Below are 9,548 nucleotides of genomic sequence, written 5' to 3'. Positions count from 1 at the left end.
GATCAATACTGCCTCAGTGATCGGCCCACCTTTGATGGCAAGGCATTATCCTTCTCTACTTCATAGGTAAGTAGAGAAGGATAATGCCTTGCCATTTTTGGATATACTTGTCCGCAGGGCTTGTAATGGCGGGGTGGAAACAACAGTGTACCGGAAACAATGCGATACCGGAGGCTTTTTGTCCTTCCACTCACATCACCCGGCCGAGCACAAACGGTCCGTCGTTAGGACGTTCTTGTCCCTTTGCGATGCTGTTTGTTCTGATCAGCACTTGCGGCGACATGAGATGGAAAATGTGGTTTGTGCGTTGGAGCAAAGGCATTATCCGAGGACGGTCATCAACGACACCATGAGACGTATGCGAGGGGGAACAAGAAGTGCGGCACGAGAAAACACAACATCCATTGTCTCCATCCCTTACGTTCAGGGCGTGTCAGACTCTGTTCGGAGAGCACTTCTTCCGCTGGGCATTAAAACCGTTTTCAGACCTCATTGTACCTTGGGAAACGTGTTCACCAAGCCTAAAGACCGCACCCCTGCGAACGATCAAAGCGGGGTCGTTTACAAGGTACCGTGCGGGGACTGCGACGCCACATACATCGGCGAAACAGGCAGGAAGCGGTCAACAAGGCTCAAAGAGCACAAAGGGGACGTCGCCAAAGCCACCCATGCCACACATTCCAAGAGCGAACTCGTCGAACACTGCTGGACGACGGGGCATGCCTTCGACTTCAGTAATGCGACGACGCTGGCTCGGGAACAAAGGTGGGGCAAGAGAAAGCTTCTCGAGTCGTGGTTCATCCGCCGTGACAGGTCGGCGTGCAACAGCAACCGTGGCCCCCTACCGGATGTGTACAGAGACATACGAGACTAGAAATGACTGGATGACCTCCGCTCATTCGGTGCCAGTTCATACTGAAGATGTCACCCGCATAGGTGACGAAACGTCTGTGTAGTTTTTGTTATATTTTGTTATGTTAAGTCGGAGTATCTATTTTAATCAAGAACACCAGATGCTCGCAATTTGCGGAGCCCTCCACTACGGTATCTGACAACCACTTCGTAGTTTCGGATCCTAAAACCCGAACAGTTATGATTATTCGTCTTACTTGATGGACAGGTTGATTTGCTTGGCCGATATAGAAATGAGGTGAGTAAGTTGGGTTTTAATTGACATTGATACGTGGCATTGTCAGTTGGTCACATGACGTCAGTCGGTGACATGGCAGGGCTTATGGAACATATAATGCTTTCGTATTTGAAGTAATACACGGTCGAAATTCGGGGTTATTATTGTGGGGCGAGGCACTGCGTCAATCTTCGGTGCGAGAGAGGCCGACACGTGTCTATGTCTCGTCGTGCCCGTGCGTACGTGGCGTAATGGTTACAGCCGTGCAGTTCCACGCCACGCGTGCTGGTAAGGCAGCACATTAGGCACGGTAATTTCGAGTAAAATTCCATATTACCACCTGACAAAGACGCGCTGCGACATTAGGACCCATGCTCAACGACGAAGTTGTCGATGCTCGCCATATTGGCAGGTGTCGCGCCCTTGCGCGCTGACTTCCCGTCCTTAATGAAAACCAACCGAAAATGAAGCCAAGGAGGGGAGTCGCTTTGTGCACCACCGATGGCGGAGCTGCGAACGGCGCTCCTTTGATGCAAAGGCGGGGATTCGGCTTTTGTCGACTGCTAGGCTCTGGTTAAAACAGCAGCGTATTTGTTATAGTTCGCTCGCCTCGCACGGCGTTCCTCGACTACTAGCTGTATGTTCTTCTAATGATAGTTCTTTAAATGGCTTCTATCATTACAGGAGGTTGATAAACGTTAGCATTTAACGTATCTTCTGCATACCCACAACCACCGCGGTCAGGATCGTGCCGACGAGATTGTAGCTTCATTCCCTAGGCTGGATGGCGTTGAAGTATACTTACATGAAAGCGCGAACATCCCGCCAAGCGAGTTGGAGTCTACGCTGATTTTGAAGCGAAGCGCGATCAATTTTACGGCTTATTTGCAAAAGTTAGCCTAGTGTAAACTGACTTGAGATGAACGAAAATTCACACTCCACTCCCAATTGTAGTCATGTGGACCTTTGCACACAAAATGTTTGCCGACAGAAAAGCATTGATAACTTCATGGACAAGCGGGTTATAGAGGACAACTAGCGTAGAGTGGGCGAGTTGGATGCAGATTAAAACTCGTTACGCGTACTCTCGGTTCCCAATGAAACGCCAGCAGATGTGCGCGTGGTACAGTTCGCCCCCTTTCAAATAGAGATATATACGCTCACGCGGTTTGCCGCTCGTGAGCCTCATTCATGCTTTCGATCGTGCAGGTCTGCCTAATCGGGTGTGGAGGCCTGTCAATGGTGCTGACAGGCCGGCGCGCACTATAGAGTTCCTAATGCTTGGGTAACGCGCTCCGCTGTTCGTGTTTCATTTGACACCGATAGTACAGCTTGCTAAAGAGCAGCAAAAATCGGCGAATGTGTCCAGGAAGAGGAGCGAGAGAGCTCTTTCGCACAATTATTTTGGCCTCTTTGGCTGGTTATTGCTATTCATTACCGCGCTGTAACAAATTGAATATTTTAAGGTGAAAGTCTTACATTCCTCATCGAACGCCAAAATTCACCGTCGGCGTCCCGCGTCGGCAGCACCAACACGAGTGATGCTAAAAATATTCTCATGATGACGTTATCTTATAATGTCATCATGACATCACAGATGGCCAAAATGTGTACGTCATAACGCACGTCACATGATGACGTCATCACATGACATCGTCACTTTGCATTGCCTCCGTGATCGGTGCGCTGATCACGGAGGCAATGCAAAATCAGGTGCTCTGTAGAAAACTTGCAATGCCTCCGATCATGTAGGCAGTGCAAAACCACTTTACGTCCAGAAAGCATTCGGAGGGGGGTGGGTAACGAACAGTACATCGAATGAAGAAAAGGAAGATGGCTTTCGCCATTAAGTCATCTTAGGCGAATCCATAAAAGACCCTGTGAGTCTCTTTAGAACAGTGATCGCACCATGCCCTATCAAGAGTCGACCGTTGAGTGTTATTTACACAATTTTATTGTAAATTCATCTTATTACGACTTTCGATGCGAAAGCTTTGTATTTATCTACGTTAGTATGATTACCCTAATTATGTTCAGCATACTTTCAGGTGACCGTGAAGGAGTCGGTAAACGTCGATTTATTAACGTAGGAATAAATATGTTGAAAAAATACAACTCCGCACAACCTACCAACATTTCATATCACCATCGTGCATCTCCTTTTGACTCATGCTCTCAACCTTTTTATTTCTTGTTTAAATACCAAGTACTTACGACTCGGTTACACAACAGCTGTTTAAAACTTGAAGTTCATCAACGATTGTTGCCTGTAACGACCATTTAATTGACTTGAATGACAGCACGCGTTGTTTGTCATGCACTTAAAACTCCGAACAACGGAAATGAACCGAAGGAGCAGGCTTGGCAACCCCACATGCGCAGCGCGCACTATACATACATTGCGCTACGCAGACGGAAGCCGAAGCCCGAGCACTGAAGTTATAATGATTACAGTGTGCGTATATGAGCACACTGTATGTTCTATACGATGCAAGTAAGAAGTCCTTATGTTCAAGAAAATACGGTGAACGATTTAGAGATGAGTACATGGACGTGCTAGGGTAGAGCTTGAAGCGGCTGCCTATGAACACCGAATGTCAAGGTATTCACGAAATATGTAAGCTTCAGCCGCTTGTTTGTTTAGTATAGGATTGGTAAAAAGTGGAACGACGCTTCGTAAATTCCTAAGTGTGTGCGGCGAAAGCCTTTGACCATTCGACTGACTTGCCATGGTATCAGGGGAATCCACAATTCTTGTCTGTTGCGCGCTGACGTATGGACGCCGCCGCTGGACGCCGCCGCCGCGTTGCGCAACGGTTGCGCAAAGCGCGTTGGAAGGAGCAAAGCGCAACTTTTGCTATGCGTCTCTTTGCCACCACGTGATTGATGAGAGAGTGTTAGGGGGAGATGCCACAGCTGGCACCATGCCTGGGCACGAAGGGACGGGCACCGCGAGTATGAGAAATTCAAGGCTTTCACCTTAACAGTGGTAGCTAATTACTCCACAATGAGACAGCTGAATGTTGACGATATCTGACACCTATGGATCGCACATGGTGCGAACTGTTCATATGCTAGGCTGATGTATGCCTACTTGAAAGCCACCGTGCATGCTGTGGTGCAATTTGCAGTTAGTATCTACCTGTCTAGCTTACATAACGTGTATCCACCAAATACGTGGTAGAGATTAAAGTATTAATTTCATTACATCGCATCGTTTAAGATAACATTTCCTAATGCAAGGCAAGTGTATCTTCAGGAGCTACCTTTTCTTTAATAGACTTATCCGCTGTCACGGATACCGAAATACTGTAAATATGAAAACTACAACACGGTACCAAAGTAAGGAGGTGGTAATTTCTGGGCCTTCACGTGCGAGAACCAAGAATGTTTTATTAACCTGCTTGGCGAGAACCACGGTGTCATTATCAAACACGTGGTACATAAAAGGTTCCGCAATTTCGGGCCCTTCGGGAACGGGGCTCTTGAACATGCACCATACATCGTACCCTACATCTTCGCCTCACTCTAAATGTGACCGCTGCGGCCGGGATCAAATAAGGTTTGTACCTGTCAGCTCAAAACGACTGCCAAGAAAAACGAATCACTAACTCCTCACTGGCGAATTATCACACAATTGGCAATCACTACTTCGAGTGCCGCTATTAACTTAGTATATTGGCAACACTGACCGGCCTCAGGGTTGAGGCCACCAAAGATGTTTTTTAAAATCCACTCTGTTTAAAACCCACAAAACACTCAATGACATCCTCCAGGGCTTCAGCGTAAGCGACGGCAGTGCCACGGAACAGATGACGATGCTCATTCGTGAAATTCGTGATCATGACCTCGGATTGACCCTTCCTAATGTCAATAATGCCTCGTGCCACAGAAATTCCAAGCGCCAGCATCAGGGAGACGTTGCACTCTGTCAGCGCTTCACCGTCACTTGTTCCCTAGGAAGTCACCTAAATCATGATACTTGCACAGGGTGGTATTGTGACACTGTCGTCGGAAACACGAAGGGCGGCTGTACGGCGGCAAGTGTCCTTTGACGTCGCCTTGACTGTAGAAAATGAAATGCAGCATCTGCGTAGGTCGATTATGGTACCGCATTCCCGAAGAAAGTCTATTCCGAGAATTCGCGGGAGCATTCGCGTAGCACGAGGGAGCTGACCAAAAACGTGGAACCTCGGATGATTTGTAGCCTGGCAGTGCGCACACGAAGCGGCGTGACAACATGCCCTCCAGCTATGCGTACGTGCGACCCTGTCTAAGGCATAACTTTCTTCAGCAGACTGGCCAATTTTCCGCTAATAATCGAGTAGTCAGCGCCAGTATCTACTAGGGCAGTTACATTTCGACCGTCGATAAGGACAGGTATGTCCATTGACAAGTCGCCAGGCTGGGATACATGAGTCGTGGAAATTCCGTCAGTCCGAGGTCGCGTCGATTGGAGGTCGAGGTCTTCATCGCGTCGATAATCAGCGGCCTCGCCTCGAAAGGTCACTGGCGTAATTTTTCCAGGTGAGGGCTCGGGGATCGTCCTTGCGGCATCCGACTCCTTTTGCCCGAATAGGATGGTGACCGTGGTCATGGTGAACGCGACTGACGCCTGGGTGGTATGCGCTGCCGAGCGATGAAATCTTCAATTTCAGGTGGTCGCTGTCCCAACCAGGGACGGGGTGACTTTGCGGGAAAACCCTAAAGCCCAAGTCGGCGGTACTGGCATTCTCGGTACACGTGACCCGCCTCACCACAGTGGTAGCTAAGCGGTCGTCGGTCGGGCATGCGCCAAATGTTGGATTTACGCGCGGCGGGCCGAGTGTCCTCAAAATAGTGAACCGCCTGAACAGACTGAAGTGTGGCATACGGGGTTGCTGCAGGTAGTGGCACTGTTGCAGGTGAGACGTGTCCGAATGTGTCGGCGTAACTGGCGTGTTCGAAGCCGTTTACCGGACGTGGTGTCACCGACAATGGGGCGGTGCGTCTCAAAGTGTCGGCATAACTCACACGTCGAGGGTCACTTGAAGGTGTGAACGACTGAAGTGGTGCATGAACCTGAACAGGTGCCTCACGACGATGTGCGCCGAGCGCATGCTGCACTTCCTCAGGTATGATGCTGGTGATGCAGTAGTGGTAGGCTGCTTATGCACATGGTGCAGCTGTTGCAGTGCGTCCCGGACAACCGAACATATAGGCTCCCGGAGCATTTCCACGTCATTCGGGAATGATATATTCGGTACCCGGTAGTATAGGTAGCATTCATTTGCCGCTCATACTGGTTCCGCTACTGCAGCGCCTTCTCCATGGCGACGCCTTCAGTGAAAAACTCCGCAACCGTCTTAGGCGGACTACGAATGAGTCCACCAAAGAGCGGCTCTTTCACACATCGCATCAAGTGTCGCAGCTTCTTGTCTTCCGGCATGTTTAGAGTGGTTCGGTTGAACAGATGGACCATATCCTCCACGTACACAGCCACACATTCATTAGGCATTGAATGCGGGACTGGAGGGCTGTGATGTGATAAGTGGCCGTGTGTGAAGGGCCAAGTGAGCAGTGAAGCGCGGGAAACGCGTTTGAACTGCGCGCCTCTGAGACCATCGAGGAAGACGACAGGTGGAATCGGCGCGAGACGCGGTGGAACGGGACGGGAAAAAAAGAAGGGGAAGAAGATAGGCAGACGTGGCCAGCGATCGAAGGACCAGGGCGTGGGAACAGAGACCTGTCGGGTTCCGGACTCGAGGTAGCAGCAGGTTCCCACCTGGGGCCAAACCAGCCGTCCAAGCACCTGTGGCCAAACCAGCCGTCCTCGTACCTGGGGCCGAACCGGGACCACCTCGGGCCTGGCGTGGTTGAAACGTCGCCAGGACGTTCCCGCCAGGCGAGCCACGTGTCTACCAATGAGAGCCTCGGCCAGCATTCGTGAGCAGCGTGGCAGGAGCCATGCGCGTTCAAGGCCAACGACCTCGGTGGTGAGCAGCGTTGCCGACCGCAGCTGGCAGCGCAACTACCACGCTAGCCAGGCATCGAGTGCCTTCACTCAACGTCGTTGAGCCGTCAGCCCTCCCCCGGCACTTGACCTCCGCTATGCCCCGGTGAACTCACTCTTTGCTTCGTTCAATCGTTGACTTTTCGTTCGCACTGTTAGCGCTTGTTCTATTTCTTTACTATCATTAGAGTTCCATCATCCTCTGTAAATACATTAATTTTCTTCATGCATAAACGGCCTCGTTATTGTCCCGATGACGGTTAAGTCATCGTGGTTCTTTTCCCACAAATACGAGCACGTCGTTTAGAGCTCTGTCTCGCCATATACAGCTCGTTACATTGGCGTCCGCGACAGGACGAAGCCGTTTATTGCATTATTAGTCGCAGGAGTTAGTGCATTTCGCTAAGAGTATAGAAGACCGATCAAAGATGAGTTCGGATCTAGTGAAACTGGCATTGCGCATCGGGCTAGAAGGAGCTGAGCTCAAGGCTTGGGTAGAAGAACGGGAGGCTCAAGCTCGAGACGATAGGGCGGCAGAACGCGAAGTAGGTAAGGAGAAGAGGGAGCAGATGGAGCTCGAGCGGAAACTTGAAGCTGAAGCTCAGGGGACTTTACAGCTGCGTCTGCAACTTGCTCAGGCGTTAGAGAGTCAGTGGTAGCTGACGAAGGCCGACAGGTTTCGAGCATCGTCTAACGTCAATCCTCACAATTTTATGCCAGGGTTCAATGAGAACCGGGATGACTTAGACGCGTACCTCAAGAGATTTGAGAATATTGCTACCGGTCAAGATTGGCCAAAAGACAAATGGGCCACGGCCCTAAGTTTGTGTTTGAGTGGAGAAGCGCTCAAGGTCTTTGGTCGTCTGGCTCCAGAAGAGGCCCTCGATTACGACAAAACCAAGTTGGCGCTCTTGCAAAGATTTCGGTTCACCGCAGAGGGCTACCGTGAAAAATTCCAGCACAGCAAACCACAAGATGGTGAAACGGGCGTGCAGTACGCCACGAGGCTAACAAGTTTCCTTGACAGATGGATCGAGATGTCGAAGACGGAAAAGGAGTACTCAGCCGTTCGAAACCTCGTAGTAGCGGAACACTTTATGAACAGCTGTCATGATAAAGTGGCACTATTTTTGCGAGAGAAAAACTGCCGCAAGCTCGAAGAGATGGCGGAAGCCGCCGAGAATTTCCTGGAAGCGCAGCGACAGTCAAACTTGCAGATTTTCCGGGAAAAAGCGGAGAATACCTCGGCAGGAAAAGGCGCAAACACAGCATCAAAGGTTCCAACTCGATGTTCTGTGTGTGACAAGCCCGGTCACATAGCTGCAGAATGCCGATCTCGGAAAAGGCAACCATTCTGTGGGTTTTGTCACAAATCTGGGCACGACAGTCAAGCGTGCACCAAAAAAACCGCCCCCACGCGGAAAACGTCATATATAAGGTCGCAGAACCAGAACTGTAAGGAAGTCAAGGAAGTAGACGACGACAAGAGCGAAGATTGTATGGCTAGCGCTGTGAAGAAGAGACCAAAGATGACTAAGCGACCGATGCCAGTGTTGCAAGGCATCATATTTGGAAAGATGGTATCAGTATTGCGTTCTCTTGTACCAGACGAAGCACTTACGGGAACGACGGCTACGTTGTTCTGGGCGGACGGAAGCAAAATTACCGTTCCAGAGGCAACGGTGGAAATTTTTCCCCCCTACTTTTCAGGCGTATGCACCGTAAAATGCATGGAGTCCCCATTGTACGACATGATCGTGGGAAATGTACCCGGATCACGTCAGGCTCATGACCCAGATTCAACATGGGAAGAGAGACTGGCTGCAGCGGAATTGGATTCGGACAACACGACCCGTGTGAAGTTTAAGAAGAAAGACCAACATTGGAAACCCTTCTTGAGTGGCATCAAGAGTGCAAGGTCCCAGCCAAACTCAGCAACACTCAAGGTCGACACTTTGAAGATGACGAGAGAGGAGCTGAAAGCTGCGCAAGCAGACGATAACACCTTGGATACCTGCAGAGACAAAGTCGGACAAGTTTATTTTGGAAGAGGATCAACACGGTATTCGTTTACCGCAGAAAAGGGGCTACTCTACCGCCATTACCAGTTATCCTCTGGCAAAACGGTGAAGCAGCTGGTCGTTCCCAGTAATCTGCGTAGTCAAGTGCTTGAGATGGCTCACGAAAGTCTGATCACGGCCACTTATCACATCACAAGGGCCCATTCATCTCGCTCTCGACGATCAGGGCGGGAGTACGTGTCGAGGAGCCTGCGACAGAACTCGCGCCATGATGTTAGAAGACCCTTGTGACTCTAAACGCATGTGCGAGCACCATCCAGAAGTCTGAAGTAGACATTCCTGTGTTTCGCTTCTTCGTCTCACCCGTTGAAGTCTTCTACGTGCTCGAACTCAGCCAGCCAGTCTT

The sequence above is a fragment of the Rhipicephalus sanguineus genome, chromosome 7 (assembly GCF_013339695.2).
Source record: "Rhipicephalus sanguineus isolate Rsan-2018 chromosome 7, BIME_Rsan_1.4, whole genome shotgun sequence".
NCBI lineage: Eukaryota > Metazoa > Arthropoda > Arachnida > Ixodida > Ixodidae > Rhipicephalus > Rhipicephalus sanguineus.
This window is presented reverse-complemented; position numbering follows the sequence as displayed.